The 471-nt window shown below is 41.2% G+C and overlaps 1 protein-coding gene across 3 annotated transcripts in view; it reads right to left on the bottom strand.

The window, feature by feature from the left end:
• LOC109240851 (AP3-complex subunit beta-A) overlaps positions 1 to 471 on the bottom strand; it is a 20,795-nt gene that overhangs the window by 11,200 nt on the left and 9,124 nt on the right. The gene's annotated exons all lie outside the window — the stretch shown is intronic.

Here is a 471-nt window from a genome sequence, read left to right as displayed (position 1 = left end):
GGGGCGAGGCTTAATATTCTATGGAATCAGGCTGCTATACGTAAGCTTCATTGGGCCCAAAGACAGCACAAAGAGAAGCTATGGATTGCCCGGGTACACACATATAGGGGTGGCAATTTGAGCCCAAACCCATTCTAACCTGCCCAGAGATTAATGGGTTTGGGCTGCAAACATTTTAACTCATGGTTCTATTTGGGCTGAGCCCAAGTTAACCCATTATTTTTTATAGCCCATTCTAGACCCATTAAGCCGCCCAAATACAACCCATAAAACTCACCCAAATCAAAGGGATTTCAACCCAACTTATCTAAAAATTTACTTAGTTGCCCCAATTTTACCTTTTTTTTATTATTATTTTTAATTATCTGATTTTTTCTTTCCGCACCACCCACACCATGCCTACCGCCCTACCAACCCCCCCCCCCACGCAACCTCTCAATTTTTTATTACTTTTGTTTTGTATTTTCTATT

This window comes from Nicotiana attenuata, unplaced genomic scaffold (assembly GCF_001879085.1).
Source record: "Nicotiana attenuata strain UT unplaced genomic scaffold, NIATTr2, whole genome shotgun sequence".
Classification (NCBI taxonomy): Eukaryota; Viridiplantae; Streptophyta; class Magnoliopsida; order Solanales; family Solanaceae; genus Nicotiana; species Nicotiana attenuata.
This window is presented reverse-complemented; position numbering and strand designations above follow the sequence as displayed.